We start from the raw sequence: 15863 nt of genomic DNA, 5'->3' as shown, positions 1-15863 counted from the left end.
TGGTGAAGTCTACCTACCCATCTCAGAAATGGGACGGGGTTCGGATCCCTCCCTGCTAATGGAGGGCATCATATGTGTAATGACGTATGTGTGTGTGTGTGGTTCTCAAACCAGTCACGTCATTATAGCCGTAGTGGAAGACTGATAGTTGTAATCACATAGGAGATTGGACATGGCGGCTTCTCCTATTATCCACAAAGTCTGTGTAAGTAAGTTAGGTTAGTAACTGAACGTGTAAATGAACAGTTTCACTGATGGTTCTGGAGGAGCTGCATGTCATGGAAATGAAAAGGAGTGGAAATGATCGCATTTGATGGTTGTTAGTGGATAGGGTACGTGTTGTGGCCTGAGGTAATTTGAGCTGGAAATCTCTTAAAAGTATTTTGAATACCTCCTATGATTGTAAGTAATGCTCTTTTATATGATAGCTAAGGCTGATAGCGGCAGTTAAATAAACTATTCCTAGCTATCTCATATCTATTGTGTTTATATTTTTTTTTACACTGCAGTTAAAGGGATATGCCCAATTTATTGACCAGGTTTTAGGATGAACAGCTTGATTGGGCGAAATGCCATGCCCGGGATTCGAACGAGGGTGTGTCCATGCATGAATTCATGGTCACCAACACTACCCTGCTACATTACGGGGGCCCCAAAGGCCAAAATGAATTTGGCCGTGATGGCTATACAGGCTATTGGGCCCTCTGCCTCAATCGAGTTCAATATCCAGGCCCTCATGAAAGGACTTAAGTTACTTTTTCTTTGCTTGATTTTGACATGTCAGTCTGTTCATTCATGATGTGATTTATGTTTCATATTTTTGTAATCACAGTAATGGAGCTTCTCAACTTGTTACCACCATGAAAGGTTTGCAACACCTTCCTGTCCACACCAGTGTGACCACTAAGCCACATTGAAACATTTGGTAGCCTGTTGATGATATTTGATAGCCCTGGTGGAAGTAGTAATGATAATAATAATAATGATAATAATGATGATAATGATAATTGTAATGATAATGATGATAATAAAAGAAGGGGATTAGTCTGGGAGGTGTCAAAAATGCATACCTCTGTCTGTGTAACATCAGGGTTGTTACATATGTACAGAATTGTCTTATGAATGTTTGTTGAGGAATGCACCAACATTTGATCAGAAAGAATGTAAGTTTTGACTTCAAGGGGAAGTTAGGCAAGGTGTACTTAAGTTGTTTTTGATCCGAAGATGAATTTTGGGTAGTTGGGGAGGGAGGTTAGGTTAGGTTTTCATAAATTCTTTGGATTTCAGGTAATGTCTCATACACTTTTATATCAATTAACCCCAAATTTGCCCTGATTTTCATTGTCATCTTCACCATTGACCTATTTAAAGAATAATTGGTAGAACTTTACATAATTTATAATTACATAAAAAAAAAAGTTAGGCTCTGCAATGTAAGGTGTCAGAAGATGGTATTGTCTTTGTAAACAAACATATATGAACTGAAAAATCTTCTCGATCTAAAATAACAAACCAACATTCTTAAGAAAGATTACCACAAGTGGAGTAGAATTTTGCAACCAGTAATTCCAATATATGATTTTTGTTTTTCATTTTCCATAACCTGATGCCACCGGCTTCCTCCAGCACCATCTGTAGTTCTCCATAAAACATCTTTACAAAATTAAGGGTAATTTATCATCTCTACAAAATTAAGGGTAATATATTGTCTCTACAAAATTAAGGGTAATATATCATCTCTACATAATTGAAGGTAATATATCATCTCTACAAAATTAAGGGTAATATATCATCTCTACAAAATTAAGGGTAATATATCATCTCTACAAAATTAAGGGTAATATATCATCTCTATGAGATTAAGGGTAATATATCATACCTACAAGATTAAGGGTAATATCTCTACAAAATTAAGGGTAATATGTCATCTCTACAAAATTAAGGGTAATATATCATCTCTACAAAATTAAGAGTAATATATCATCTCAACAAAATCAAGGCTAATGTATCATCTCTACTAAATTAAGGGTAATATATCATCTTTAGAAAATTAAGGGTAATATATCATCTCTACATAATTAAAGGTAATATATCATCTCTACAAAATTAAGGGTAATATATCATCTCTACAAAATTAGGGGGTACTGCAAATATTGTTTTGCTGATTAAGTAGAAAAAGAAAGTACATTATTTGTGGAATTGAAATAAAAGGATACATTATTCAACAATAATAGATTATAGATAAAGGAGACTGCGGTGTCTTGCTCTTAGTTGATTCTCGTCTTAATTCTGTGATGATAAATATTACATTGATAACGTTGACTTAAGTGTTGGGGAAAATGAAAATGAGCTTGTAAAGATATAAGTAGGGTGAGTTTGCATGCCCCTGAACAGACACCAACGATAGGTGAACGACTTTATGGCTAGTAAGCAAAAATTTGTAATGCATGTAATTTGATTGTAGTGGAAGACTAGAACTTACTCATATCTCTGGTATCTAGGTGGATAGATAGTAGTATCTCTGGTATCTAGGTGGATAGATAGTAGTATTTCTGGTGTCTAGGAGGGGGTGAGTCTCCTTCCAGTTGTTTTGGGCTTAGGCTATACCTAAACCTACTTGCTGGACAGTAACTTAATCTAGTGGGTTGAGACACCTACAAGTGACGAGAATATAATGTACTTGGTGGTAACTACAAATGTGGATCTGGTCTATATTATTGGTAAAGGAGAAAAGTTTTGTACAAATGATCACTAACAAATTTAGGCTTGATTAACATGTCATTCTTGCTTTTACATTACTCTCAAAGGAATAGACGGTACTTGTTTGCCAAGGTGATCTTTTCAAAATTGGGCTAAAATGGTAGAATAAGCAAAATAAAGAATTGCTTACTCTTTAAGAAAGTAGGACGAAAAGAAGCTCATAGGGAACAATAACCAACGTGATAAAGTTACATAACTTTGTGTAGGAAAATAAGAGACTCGTGTCAAAGAAATTATTAATTTGAAGCATATATTGGTGAAGACAGCAGAAGATAGTATTGCAGTCATGTGTGAGGGGAAGTGTGTTGTTGGTACTGGAAGGTGGGAAATGGACAGGCGAGAGAAGATAGTAAGTGTTGGGATGACAAAGTAAAGTTGTTTGTGAAATAGGGAGATATATGGATGGTACTTAGAGGTTAGGAATGCATACGATTAGAAGATGTACTGGAAAAAGGAGCAGGAATCAAGAGGAAGGTGCAGGGATTGAAAAAGATGGCAAAGGAGAGTTAGTTTGAGTGGCTGTCTGGAAGCTTCAGGGAAAATAAGATGTTTTGAAATGAGGTCCATAGTATGAGAAAACAAGGAAGCACATGGGAAATTTGGTGAAGGGGCTTATAAAGAAAATGGTAATAGGTAGTGATGAGGTGAGGAGGACATAGAGTGAGTATTCTGAAGGAATGTTAAATGTGTTTGATAATGGGTGGCAGGTGTAGGGTGCTTGGGTCGGGAAGGTATGAGAAGTAAGAAAATCATGGTAAGTGGTTTGGTGAAGAGAGAAGTGGTAAAAGCCTTGTGTAAAAGGATATGTGGTAAGGTGGCTGGGATGGGTGGTATTGCAGGTGACTATCAATCTGATTGGTTAGTTAGGATTTTCATTGTATGTGTAGATCATAGTGAGGTGCCTGAAGCTTGGTGGAATGCATGTATAGTGCCAGTGTTTAAAGTCAAGGGGGTCAAAGGTGAGTGTTTGAATTACATAGGTATAAGTTTGCAGTTGTTGTTCGCTGATGATACAGCGCTGGTGGCTGATTCATGTGAGAAACTGCAGAAGCTGGTGACTGAGTTTGGTAAAGTGTGTGAAAGAAGAAAGTTAAGAGTAAATGTGAATAAGAGCAAGGTAATTAGGTACAGTAGGGTTGAGGGTCAAGTCAATTGGGAGGTAAGTTTGAATGGAGAAAAACTGGAGGAAGTAAAGTGTTTTAGATATCTGGGAGTGGATCTGGCAGCGGATGGAACCATGGAAACGGAAGTGGATCATAGGGTGGGGGAGGGGGCGAAAATCCTGGGAGCCTTGAAGAATGTGTGGAAGTCGAGAACATTATCTCGGAAAGCAAAAATGGGTATGTTTGAAGGAATAGTGGTTCCAACAATGTTGTATGGTTGCGAGGCGTGGGCTATGGATAGAGTTGTGCGCAGGAGGATGGATGTGCTGGAAATGAGATGTTTGAGGACAATGTGTGGTGTGAGGTGGTTTGATCGAGTAGGTAACGTAAGGGTAAGAGAGATGTGTGGAAATAAAAAGAGCGTGGTTGAGAGAGCAGAAGAGGGTGTTTTGAAATGGTTTGGGCACATGGAGAGAATGAGTGAGGAAAGATTGACCAAGAGGATATATGTGTCGGAGGTGGAGGGAACGAGGAGAAGTGGGAGACCAAATTGGAGGTGGAAAGATGGAGTGAAAAAGATTTTGTGTGATCGGGGCCTGAACATGCAGGAGGGTGAAAGGAAGGCAAGGAATAGAGTGAATTGGATCGATGTGGTATACCGGGGTTGACGTGCTGTCAGTGGATTGAATCAGGACATGTGAAGCGTCTGGGGTAAACCATGGAAAGCTGTGTAGGTATGTATATTTGCGTGTGTGGACGTATGTATACACATGTGTATAGGGGTGGGTTGGGCCATTTCTTTCGTCTGTTTCCTTGCACTACCTTGCAAATGCGGGAGACAGCGACAAAGCAAAAAAAAAAAAAAAAAAAGTTTGCTGTGTGTATCTGTTAAGTTGTCTGGGAGGCTATTGATTGAGAGGATGAAGGTATGTACAGAGCATCAGACTGGAGAAGAATGATATGGTTTCATGCAAGGCAGAGGATGTGTTGATCACGATAGAGAGACAGAAGTATTTGTTTATTGCATGTATAGATTTGGAGAAAACGTATGATAGGTTTAATGTAGTTATAAGGATCTGAAGAATGTATGGTGAAGGAGGAAAGCGATCAGGAGTGATGAGAAGATTTTATTAGGAGTGTAAAGCATTTGTATGAGTAGGTAGAGTGGGTTGATGCAGGTGAAAGTTGGTCTGCAGCAAGGGAGGGGGTGATGTCATCATGGCTTTTTGATTTTCTTTGTTTTGTTGGGATGGTGGGGGAGGTTAATGCATGGGCCTTGGAGAGAGGGGCTTATATGCAATCTGTTGGGGGTGAGGTTGGGGGTGCTGGAAAGTGAGTCTTTTGTTTGCTGATGACTCAACCCTGGTGGCTGATTAGAGTGAAAACCTGCAGAGGTTTGTGTCTGAGTTTGGGAGAGTGTGTGTGAGGGGGTTGAGAGTAGATGTGAATTAAAGCAAGATTATTGTGTTTAGCAGGACAGAGGGACTGAGTTTGGGTGTGAGTTTGAATGAAGTAAATTTGGAGGAAGTGAAGTGTTTTGAATACTTGGGAGTAGACATGGCAGCAAATGAAGTCATGGAAGCAGAAGTGAGTCATAGGGTGGATGAGAGAAAGAAGGTTGTGGAAGCATTGAGGAATGTGTGGAAAGGCTGTTATCTGAGAGGGCAAAAATGGGTGTGTTTGAGTGTATGTATTCCCAGCAATGTAGTATGGACATGAGGCATGGGCTGAAGATGAGGATGTGTGCTGGAGGATGGATGTTTTGGAAATGAAATACTTGAAGACAATATGAGGTGTATGGTAAGTAAAGGGTATGAGAAAGGTATGCTTACAAGAAGAGTGTAGTTGAGAGAGCTGAAGGGGGTGTGCTGAAATGGTTTGGACCTATGGTGATGATGAGTGAGGAGAGATTGACAAAGAGGATATATATATATATGTCAGAAGTGGAGGGGATAAAGAGAAGGGATAAACAGATTGGAGATAGAAGGATGGAATGAAAAAAGTGTGTATGGGGCCTGAACATGCAGGAAGGTGAAAGCATGCACAGACTAAAGTGAACTGGAGCAGTTTAGTAGACAGGGTGCAATTTGCTGCCAGTGGACTGAACCATGGAAAGGTCTGTGGGGCCTGGTTGTGGATTGGGAGCTGTGGTTTTGGTGCATTACACATGACAGCTAGAGAATGGATGTGAGCGGATGTAGCCTTTTTTCCATCTGTTCTTGCTGTTACTTTGCTAATGTAGGAAATGGTGAAAAAAAATTGAATATTGCCCTCAGTTTTGGTCATTCTACTTGATAAAAGGCATAGAATGGAGAAAGAAAAGCAGTAAGCAAGAAAGATGATTCCTGGAGGGGCAGAGAAAAGAACAGCGCTAAGCAAGGAAGGTGATACCTGGAGTGATAGTCAAATTCTATAAAAGCTGACTCAACAACTATAACTTATTTTGCTTAGAAAAGAGATTAAAAGATGATTGGCACAGGTATTCAGACTTATTAAAGGATTTAGTACTCTTAATCATTGTAGCTGCTTTAGGGTGGATTTGTCTGATTTTACTTATAGTGATGGATACAAATATGTGGGTAAGGTACTGCAAATAATGTAAAGTCATTTATCTTCAGCAGGATTTTTAACGTATGGAATGATTTCTCAAACTAGTTGAAAGCAACATCATTTTTAAGATTCAGTATGATAGATGTTTTAATTCAGTTTGAATTCTGACATTATTTTTGTCTCCTTGATAACGTAATTGCATAAAGTTCACAGGTATTCTTTTTAAATCATCTGTATGTCTTTTACCTGTTACCATACTAATTGATGAATTTCTGATCTCTTTCACAATTAAAGACCCTCAAAAAGACTCATGGTTCTGTTGCTATTTGAATTAATTTGTTTTTCTTTGTAAGTTGAAATTACTCTGGTTAAGATTTATCAGATAAGCAGTATAAGCTTCTAAGATACATATTTTTTTACCCTTTATTGCAAAGATTTATAACTGGTTACCTTGTCTTTCCTAGCGGTTATTACTTTCCCCCATTTTTAAAAGGTAGGTTTTTACTTTCTCCAGGATAATGTGAGGAATATAAAAGAATTTCTTATAGAATGATAGATTTTGTTTTGGAGAATAAATTAAGGCTGGGATAGCCTGAATTGGACCCGAACCCTTTTTTCAATTAATTTTCTGACACTGATGACGAAGCCAGTAGTAGGGAGGGCTGTGAATGTCAGAGAACAATGTGTGGTAAATTAATATTAAACCTTGATATTTTTCTAAAGTGGGGGAGGAATGGGATGTATTTAGGGAACAGTGATGGATTGCGCAAAAGATGCTTGTGGCATGAGAAGTGTGGGAGGTGGGTTGATTAGAAAGGGTAGTGAGTGGTGGGATGAAGAACTAAGATTATTAGTGAAAGAGAAGAGAGAGGCATTTGGACGATTTTTGCAGGGAAAAAATGCAATTGAGTGGGAGATGTATAAAAGAAAGAGACAGGAGGTCAAGAGAAAGGTGCAAGAGGTGAAAAAGAGGGCAAATGAGAGTTGGGGTGAGAGAGTATCATTAAATTTTAGGGAGAATAAAAAGATGTTCTGGAAGGAGGTAAATAAAGTGCGTAAGACAAGGGAGCAAATGGGAACTTCAGTGAAGGGCGCAAATGGGGAGGTGATAACAAGTAGTGGTGATGTGAGAAGATGGAGTGAGTATTTTGAAGGTTTGTTGAATGTGTTTGATGATAGGGTGGCAGATATAGGGTGTTTTGGTTGAGGTGGTGTGCAAAGTGAGAGGGTTAGGGAAATTGATTTGGTAAACAGAGAAGTAGTAAAAGCTTTGCGGAAGATGAAAGCCGGCAAGGCAGCAGGTTTGGATGGTATTGCAGTGGAATCTATTAAAAAAGGGGGTGACTGTATTGTTGACTGGTTGGTAAGGTTATTTAATGTATGTATGACTCATGGTGAGGTGCCTGAGGATTGGCGGAATGCTTGCATAGTGCCATTGTACAAAGGCAAAGGGGATAAGAGTGAGTGCTCAAATTACAGAGGTATAAGTTTGTTGAGTATTCCTGGTAAATTATATGGTAGGGTATTGATTGAGAGGGTGAAGGCATGTACAGAGCATCAGATTGGGGAAGAGCAGTGTGGTTTCAGAAGTGGTAGAGGATGTGTGGATCAGGTGTTTGCTTTGAAAAATGTATGTGAGAAATACTTAGAAAAGCAAATGGATTTGTATGTAGCATTTATGGATCTGGAGAAGGCATATGATAGAGTTGATAGAGATGCTCTGTGGAAGGTATTAAGAATATATGGTGTGGGAGGAAAGTTGTTAGAAGCAGTGAAAAGTTTTTATCGAGGATGTAAGGCATGTGTACGTGTAGGAAGAGAGGAAAGTGATTGGTTCTCAGTGAATGTAGGTTTGCGACAGGGGTGTGTCATGTCTCCATGGTTGTTTAATTTGTTTATGGATGGGGTTGTGTAGGGAGGTGAATGCAAGAGTTTTGGAAAGAGGGGCAAGTATGAAGTCTGTTGTGGATGAGAGAGCTTGGGAAGTGAGTCATTTGTTGTTCGCTGATGATACAGCGCTGGTGGCTGATTCATGTGAGAAACTGCAGAAGCTGGCGACTGAGTTTGGTAAAGTGTGTGAAAGAAGAAAGTTAAGAGTAAATGTGAATAAGAGCAAGGTTATTAGGTACAGTAGGGTTGAGGGTCAAGTTAGTTGGGAGGTAAGTTTGAATGGAGAAAAACTGGAGGAAGTAAAGTGTTTTAGATATCTGGGAGTGGATCTGGCAGCGGATGGAATCATGGAAGAGGAAGTGAATCATAGGGTGGGGAAGGGGGCGAAAATCCTGGGAGCCTTGAAGCATGTGTGGAAGTCGAGAACATTATCTCGGAGAGGAAAAATGGGTATGTTTGAAGGAATAGTGGTTCCAACAATGTTGTATGGTTGCGAGGCGTGGGCTATGGATAGAGTTGTGCGCAGGAGGGTGGATGTGCTGGAAATGAGATGTTTGAGGACAATGTATGGTGTGAGGTGGTTTGATCGAGTAAGTAATGTAAGGGTAAGAGAGATGTGTGGAAATAAAAAGAGCGTGGTTTAGAGAGCAGAAGAGGGTGTTTTGAAATGGTTTGGGCACATGGAGAGAATGAGTGAGGAAAGATTGACCAAGAGGATATATGTGTCGGAGGTGGAGGAACGAGGAGAAGTGGGAGACCAAATTGGAGGTGGAAAGATGGAGTGAAAAAGATTTGTGTGATCGGGCCTGAACATGCAGGAGGTGAAAGGAAGGCAAGGAATAGAGTGAATTGGATCGATGTGATATACCGGGTTGACGTGCTGTCAGTGGATTGAATCAGGACATGTGAAGCGTCTGGGGTAAACCATGGAAAGCTGTGTAGTATGTATATTTGCGTGTGTGGACGTATGTATACACATGTGTATAGGGGTGGGTTGGGCCATTTCTTTCGTCTGTTTCCTTGCACTACCTTGCAAATGCGGGAGACAGCGACAAAGCAAAAAAAAAAAAAAAAAAGTTTGCTGTGTGTATCTGTTAAGTTGTCTGGGAGGCTATTGATTGAGAGGATGAAGGTATGTACAGAGCATCAGACTGGAGAAGAATGATATGGTTTCATGCAAGGCAGAGGATGTTTGATCACGATAGAGAGACAGAAGTATTTGTTTATTGCATGTATAGATTTGGAGAAGACGTATGATAGGTTTAATGGAGTTATAAGGATCTGAAGAATGTATGGTGAAGGAGGAAAGCGATCAGGAGTGATGAGAAGATTTTATTAGGAGTGTAAAGCATTTGTATGAGTAGGTAGAGTGGGTTGATGCAGGTGAAAGTTGGTCTGCAGCAAGGGAGGGGGTGATGTCATCATGGCTTTTTGATTTTCTTTGTTTTGTTGGGATGGTGGGGGAGGTTAATGCATGGGCCTTGGAGAGAGGGGCTTATATGCAATCTGTTGGGGGTGAGGTTGGGGGTGCTGGAAAGTGAGTCTTTTGTTTGCTGATGACTCAACCCTGGTGGCTGATTAGAGTGAAAACCTGCAGAGGTTTGTGTCTGAGTTTGGGAGAGTGTGTGTGAGGGGGTTGAGAGTAGATGTGAATTAAAGCAAGATTATTGTGTTTAGCAGGACAGAGGGACTGAGTTTGGGTGTGAGTTTGAATGAAGTAAATTTGGAGGAAGTGAAGTGTTTTGAATACTTGGGAGTAGACATGGCAGCAAATGAAGTCATGGAAGCAGAAGTGAGTCATAGGGTGGATGAGAGAAAGAAGGTTGTGGAAGCATTGAGGAATGTGTGGAAAGGCTGTTATCTGAGAGGGCAAAAATGGGTGTGTTTGAGTGTATGTATTCCCAGCAATGTAGTATGGACATGAGGCATGGGCTGAAGATGAGGATGTGTGCAGGAGGATGGATGTTTTTGAAATGAAATACTTGAAGACAATATGAGGTGTATGGTAATTAAAGGGTATGAGAAAGGTATGCTTACAAGAAGAGTGTAGTTGAGAGAGCTGAAGGGGGTGTGCTGAAATGGTTTGGACCTATGGTGATGATGAGTGAGGAGAGATTGACAAAGAGGATATATATATATATGTCAGAAGTGGAGGGGATAAAGAGAAGGGATAAACAGATTGGAGATAGAAGGATGGAATGAAAAAAGTGTGTATGGGGCCTGAACATGCAGGAAGGTGAAAGCGTGCACAGACTAAAGTGAACTGGAGCAGTTTAGTAGACAGGGTGCAATTTGCTGCCAGTGGACTGAACCATGGAAAGGTCTGTGGGGCCTGGTTGTGGACTGGGAGCTGTGGTTTTGGTGCATTACACATGACAGCTAGAGAATGGATGTGAGCGGATGTAGCCTTTTTTCCATCTGTTCTTGCTGTTACTTTGCTAATGTAGGAAATGGTGAAAAAAAATTGAATATTGCCCTCAGTTTTGGTCATTCTACTTGATAAAAGGCATAGAATGGAGAAAGAAAAGCAGTAAGCAAGAAAGATGATTCCTGGAGTGGCAGAGAAAAGAACAGCGCTAAGCAAGGAAGGTGATACCTGGAGTGATAGTCAAATTCTATAAAAGCTGACTCAACAACTATAACTTATTTTGCTTAGAAAAGAGATTAAAAGATGATTGGCACAGGTATTCAGACTTATTAAAGGATTTAGTACTCTTAATCATTGTAGCTGCTTTAGGGTGGATTTGTCTGATTTTACTTATAGTGATGGATACAAATATGTGGGTAAAGTACTGCAAATAATGTAAAGTCATTTATCTTCAGCAGGAATTTTAACGTATGGAATGATTTCTCAATTAAACTAGTTGAAAGCAACATCATTTTTAAGATTCAGTATGATAGATGTTTTAATTCAGTTTGAATTCTGACATTATTTTTGTCTCCTTGATAACGTAATTGCATAAAGTTCACAGGTATTCTTTTTAAATCATCTGTATGTCTTTTACCTGTTACCATACTAATTGATGAATTTCTGATCTCTTTCACAATTAAAGACCCTCAAAAAGACTCATGGTTCTGTTGCTATTTGAATTAATTTGTTTTTCTTTGTAAGTTGAAATTACATTACTCTGGTTAAGATTTATCAGATAAGCATTATAAGCTTCTAAGATACATATTTTTTTACCCTTTATTGCAAAGATTTATAACTGGTTACCTTGTCTTTCCTAGCGGTTATTACTTTCCCCCATTTTTAAAAGGTAGGTTTTTACTTTCTCCAGGATAATGTGAGGAATATAAAAGAATTTCTTATAGAATGATAGATTTTGTTTTGGAGAATAAATTAAGGCTGGGATAGCCTGAATTGGACCCGAACCCTTTTTTCAATTAATTTTCTGACACTGATGACGAAGCTAGTAGTAGGGAGGGCTGTGAATGTCAGAGAACAATGTGTGGTAAATTAATATTAAACCTTGATATTTTTCTAAAGTGGGGGAGGAATGGGATGTATTTAGGGAACAGTGATGGATTGCGCAAAAGATGCTTGTGGCATGAGAAGTGTGGGAGGTGGGTTGATTAGAAAGGGTAGTGAGTGGTGGGATGAAGAACTAAGATTATTAGTGAAAGAGAAGAGAGAGGCATTTGGACGATTTTTGCAGGGAAAAAATGCAATTGAGTGGGAGATGTATAAAAGAAAGAGACAGGAGGTCAAGAGAAAGGTGCAAGAGGTGAAAAAGAGGGCAAATGAGAGTTGGGGTGAGAGAGTATCATTAAATTTTAGGGAGAATAAAAAGATGTTCTGGAAGGAGGTAAATAAAGTGCGTAAGACAAGGGAGCAAATGGGAACTTCAGTGAAGGGCGCAAATGGGGAGGTGATAACAAGTAGTGGTGATGTGAGAAGGAGATGGAGTGAGTATTTTGAAGGTTTGTTGAATGTGTTTGATGATAGGGTGGCAGATATAGGGTGTTTTGGTTGAGGTGGTGTGCAAAGTGAGAGGGTTAGGGAAATTGATTTGGTAAACAGAGACGAAGTAGTAAAAGCTTTGCGGAAGATGAAAGCCGGCAAGGCAGCAGGTTTGGATTGTATTGCAGTGGAATCTATTAAAAAAGGGGGTGACTGTATTGTTGACTGGTTGGTAAGGTTATTTAATGTATGTATGACTCATGGTGAGGTGCCTGAGGATTGGCGGAATGCTTGCATAGTGCCATTGTACAAAGGCAAAGGGGATAAGAGTGAGTGCTCAAATTACAGAGGTATAAGTTTGTTGAGTATTCCTGGTAAATTATATGGGAGGGTATTGATTGAGAGGGTGAAGGCATGTACAGAGCATCAGATTGGGGAAGAGCAGTGTGGTTTCAGAAGTGGTAGAGGATGTGTGGATCAGGTGTTTGCTTTGAAAAATGTATGTGAGAAATACTTAGAAAAGCAAATGGATTTGTATGTAGCATTTATGGATCTGGAGAAGGCATATGATAGAGTTGATAGAGATGCTCTGTGGAAGGTATTAAGAATATATGGTGTGGGAGGCAAGTTGTTAGAAGCAGTGAAAAGTTTTTATCGAGGATGTAAGGCATGTGTACGTGTAGGAAGAGAGGAAAGTGATTGGTTCTCAGTGAATGTAGGTTTGCGACAGAGGTGTGTCATGTCTCCATGGTTGTTTAATTTGTTTATGGATGGGGTTGTTAGGGAGGTGAATGCAAGAGTTTTGGAAAGAGGGGCAAGTATGAAGTCTGTTGTGGATGAGAGAGCTTGGGAAGTGAGTCATTTGTTGTTCGCTGATGATACAGCGCTGGTGGCTGATTCATGTGAGAAACTGCAGAAGCTGGTGACTGAGTTTGGTAAAGTGTGTGAAAGAAGAAAGTTAAGAGTAAATGTGAATAAGAGCAAGGTTATTAGGTACAGTAGGGTTGAGGGTCAAGTCAGTTGGGAGGTAAGTTTGATTGAAGAAAAACTGGAGGAAGTAAAGTGTTTTAGATATCTGGGAGTGGATCTGGCAGCGGATAGAATCATGGAAGAGGAAGTGAATCATAGGGTGGGGAAGGGGGCGAAAATCCTGGGAGCCTTGAAGCATGTGTGGAAGTCGAGAACATTATCTCGGAGAGGAAAAATGGGTATGTTTGAAGGAATAGTGGTTCCAACAATGTTGTATGGTTGCGAGGCATGGGCTATGGATAGAGTTGTGCGCAGGAGGGTGGATGTGCTGGAAATGAGATGTTTGAGGACAATGTATGGTGTGAGGTGGTTTGATCGAGTAAGTAACGTAAGGGTAAGAGAGATGTGTGGAAATAAAAAGAGCGTGGTTGAGAGAGCAGAAGAGGGTGTTTTGAAATGGTTTGGGCACATGGAGAGAATGAGTGAGGAAAGATTGACCAACAGGATATATGTGTCGGAGGTGGAGGGAACGAGGAGAAGTGGGAGACCAAATTGGAGGTGGAAAGATGGAGTGAAAAAGATTTTGAGTGATCGGGGCCTGAACATGCAGGAGGGTGAAAGGCGGGCAAGGAATAGAGTGAATTGGATCGATGTGGTATACCGGGGTTGACGTGCTGTCAGTGGATTGAATCAGGGCATGTGAAGCATCTGGGGTAAACCATTGAAAGTTGTGTGGGGCCTGGATGTGGAAAGGGAGCTGTGGTTTTCGGGCATTATTGCATGGCAGCTAGAGACTGAGTGTGAACGAATGGGGCCTTTGTTGTCTTTTCTTAGCGCTAACTTGCACACATGAGGGTGAAGGGGAATGGTATTCCATGTGTGGCGAGGTGGAGATGGGAATGGATAAAGGCAAACAGTGTGAATTGTGTGCATGGGTATATATGTATGTGTCTGTGTGTGTATATATATGTGTACATTGAGATGTATAGGTATGTATATTTGCGTGTGTGGACGTGTATGTATATACATGTGTATGGGGGTGGGTTGGGCCGTTTCTTTCGTCTGTTTCCTTGCGCTACCTCGCTAATGCGGGAGACAGCGACAAAGCAAAATAAATAAATGAATAATTTTTCTAAACTAGGCAGAATCAGCAGAATCCCCTTGAAACATTAATTAGGGAATGAGATTTACCTGAATTTTCATTTTTAAAAATGAAACGTTTCAACTATGTTTTCTAAATTTACATATTGCTGTGTTGTAAAGAATGTGTATAGGAACTTGCGCTACCTCGCGAACGCGGGAGACAGCGACAAAGCAAAATAAATAAATGAATAATTTTTCTAAACTAGGCAGAATCAGCAGAATCCCCTTGAAACATTAATTAGGGAATGAGATTTACCCGAATTTTCATTTGTAAAAATGAAACGTTTCAACTATGTTTTCTAAATTTACATTTTGCTGTGTTGTAAAGAATGTGTAAAGGAATGTGTTTTTGTCCACATGAACTCGCATCAAAAACTGGATGTAAAGAAGACCTAAATAATCATGATATTCAAATAAACTTAAAAATGACTTGATTCTGGCATCTAGGTGATGTTAGGAGAGGTTTTCATATATGTTTTTGATTTATACAGCTTAGCTGCTTAGTTAAATTGGAAATTAGGAAATTATTTTTATAAAGTATTTGATTTATACCTGTCATAAACACTGTACATTAATTTTCAGTACGGTTGTCTACATGTCACTGACACTGCAATCTGTTAGTTAATGCTTCTAGGTGAAGATTGTACACTTAAATGCACTTGCATGGAAGTAAATTCACACAGAGGCAAAAAACTGGAAATAAGTGAAACCTTAGCAGTTGTATCATTCAGTTGACCTTGAAAATGTGATAAATGTCACCTGTTAGATGAAGTTTGGTGAGGTTTCCAGAGGTTCTCTTGACTTGTACATATTTCATGTATTTTTTTTCATTAGGAAATCACATTTTTTCTGATCACCGGATCTCTTCGTTTGACACCTTTTATCATATAATAAGAAGAGTCCTAATCACGCAAACCTAATCCCTATTTCTCCATGATAAATCATGATATTTCTCAAATTTTTTTTGTTAAGCTCCACTGTAAATAATGTGGCAACACAAAAAAAAAATCTTTGCTACAGTTAGATTATGGTTATTATCATTATTATCTAAATCCAGGATCCTTTTTACAGGATTCCTGGAGCTTCAAGGCTGCACTCCATGCAGGAGCAGGGAAATGATGGTGTCTTCTGGAGTGAAAGATGGTACAGCTTCATCAAAGGTAACTTCTTACTGGCGTTGTAACCACTTGAAGAGGGAGTCTGGTAAAACCTAGATTTTAGTACAGTACTTAGTAAGGCTTAAGAAAAGCAGTTTTAATTTATTAGTGTCAAGAAGAATCATTGCTGGTAGAATTCTGTTACACATGTAGTGATCACTAAAGAGTGTTAAAATAGGTTGTCTTTGGTTTCTTAGGATAGTGCTAAAATGTGTTTCTTTTGGAAAACTTATAATGAATATGAGAGGCAGGAACAGTTTGAGAAACCTTACCCCACCAAATGTAACATGACTTTTTTGGAAGTTATCAAAGCAGGTGGAACAGAGTCCTACTGGTTATAGTGGATCTGTTGGAAATGTTTTTCATCAATATTAATGAGTTGAAATTGTT

General features: G+C 39.4%; 1 protein-coding gene across 1 annotated transcript in view; it reads left to right on the top strand.

Annotated features, from left to right (window-relative positions):
- Nucleotides 1-15863, top strand: part of LOC139745709 (uncharacterized) — a 509563-nt gene that overhangs the window by 133057 nt on the left and 360643 nt on the right. The window contains exon 2 of the mRNA XM_071656155.1: nucleotides 15388-15476. The gene's annotated coding sequence lies outside the window, so the exon portion shown is untranslated. The remainder of the gene's footprint in view (nucleotides 1-15387; nucleotides 15477-15863) is intronic.

The sequence above is a fragment of the Panulirus ornatus genome, chromosome 62 (genome assembly GCF_036320965.1).
Source record: "Panulirus ornatus isolate Po-2019 chromosome 62, ASM3632096v1, whole genome shotgun sequence".
Taxonomy (NCBI): domain Eukaryota; kingdom Metazoa; phylum Arthropoda; class Malacostraca; order Decapoda; family Palinuridae; genus Panulirus; species Panulirus ornatus.
Note: the sequence above shows the minus strand (reverse complement) of the source record. Positions and strands in the feature narration are given on the sequence as shown.